Below are 2245 nucleotides of genomic sequence, written 5' to 3' on the forward strand. Positions count from 1 at the left end.
CCTAGCTTTGGCTCTAAGCTACCTCACCTATTTAAAAGGCCTTAACCTTCTCATGTTTGGCCACTTTATTCCTTGAAGGAGTAGCCGAAATTCTTAGCACTCCTTCTCCTCTCTCCTCTCTCATCATCTTGCTTAGTTTGGGTGTGAACCATTAGAGGTGTGACACTTGTGACGCTTGCTCTCAAGGTTTCAAGAAGACTAGGATTTCATTGTTATTGGTATATAACAATCAAAGGTATGTTTTTCTAACCCTAGATCTAAATTACGAAAATTACATAGGTTTCCTAGGATTTCCAAATTCATGTTCAGATTTTGTACGTTCAATCGAAGAAAACATAGAACGGGAAAATTAGGGTTGCATGCATACATAGGTTTTTGTTTGTTATGCTCAAAACCCATAAGGTACATCTTGGTGGCCCCCAGATGAATAGAAAATGAGACTTATGAGCCTCCTCCAACACAATCTATCTGAGGCCACCAGACATCGAAAGCCAAACCTGACCACATCGGGTCAACAACCCACGACTATCCGAGACAAATATGGCAATCTCACCCCTGATCCTCTCTTTCTTCCAATTCTTTTTCCGAACACCCTCGGCCTGAGCCTCCCTGATCAACACCAAAAGTGGGGAATCCACTAATATCCACATACACGATACCCCAATTCAAGGTCCAACCGACTTGCAGCTCAAAGCATCCGCCACTACATTTGTTTTACCCAGATGGTAAAGAATATCACAATCATAAACCTTGACTACATCCAGCCACCTGCGCTACCTCATGTTTAGGTTCAACTGATCCATAATATGCCTCAGACTCTTGTGATCCTTGTAGATAGTTCAAGGGATCCCATAAAGATCGTGCCTGCAAACCTTGAGGGAGAAAACCACTGCCCCCAACTCCAGATCATGAGTGGGATATCGCGTCTCTTGCGGCTTCAACTGCCACACAGCATAAGCAATCACCCATCATCTCTGCATGAGAACCGCCCCTAAAACAGTGATGGATGCATCTCAAAATACCACGAAGTCCTCAATTCCCTCTGGGAGGATCAATACTAGGGCCTCGCATAATCTCTGCCGAAGGGTCTCAAATGCCAATTGCTACTCAGGACCCCATCGAAAATCTACCCCTTTGTTGTCAGACAAGTGAGGGGTACTACAATCTTGGAGAAATCCTGAATGAATCTCTGATAGTACCCTGCCAAACCCCAGAAACTCCTGATATCCGAGGGAGATTTCAGAACCTCCCACAACATCACGACCTCAATCGTGGCCGGATTGACCAATATCCCATCCTAGTTAACGAGATGTCCAAGGAACTGAACCTCTCGTAAACAAAACTCACACTTCGATAACTTATCATAAAGACACTACCGCTTCAAAACCCCCAAAAGCTCACGCTGATGCTCCTCATGCTGCTCTTTGGTCTTGGAATAACCAAAATATCATTAATGAACACAATAATAGTATGATTGAGCATCAGCCTGCACACTTGATTCATCAATTCCATTAATACTGCAGGCACATTGGTGAGCCTAAATGGCATCACCACGAACTCATAATACCCATAACGAGTTTGGAACACGGTCTTCTCTACATCCTCCTCTCTCACTCTGACCTGATGATACCCAGACCTCAAATCTATCTTGGAGAACTAAGATGCACTCTGCAACTGATCGAGGTCATCAATCCGCAAAAGGGGATAACGGTTCGTCACCGTTAACTTGTTCAAATCTCGGTAATCAATGCATATCTGGTGTCAACCATCCTTCTTCTTGACGAAAAAATCGATGCTCCCCACAGAGAGCTACACGGTCTGATGAACTGCTTGCCTAGAAGCTCCTGCAGCTGGGACGACAACTCCTACATCTCAGGTGGTGCTAAGTGGTACAACGCCTTGGCAATAGGGGCCGCACCTGGCACAAGGTTGATCCTAAACTCGACCTGACTCTCGGGAGGTACACCAGGTAACTCCTTTGGAAGCACATCTACAAACTCTCCAACAACCGGGACTTCTAAAAATAAAATCTGATCCCCAACACGCGTATCCACCACATAAGCCAAGTAGCTTGCAAACCCATGCTGAATATACTTACGAGCCCTAGAATCAAAACAAAACCCTGAACCCATCCTGGTGCCCTCTCCATAGATAAGCAGTTCTACCGTATTTGGGGTTCAAAGTACCATGCCCTGGCCTTCACGATCAATCATAGCACCAAAACCGCTCAGCCAATCCATACCCA

Source organism: Lactuca serriola, chromosome 3 (genome assembly GCF_051521515.1).
Source record: "Lactuca serriola cultivar US96UC23 chromosome 3, Lser_US96UC23_V15, whole genome shotgun sequence".
Lineage (NCBI taxonomy): Eukaryota > Viridiplantae > Streptophyta > Magnoliopsida > Asterales > Asteraceae > Lactuca > Lactuca serriola.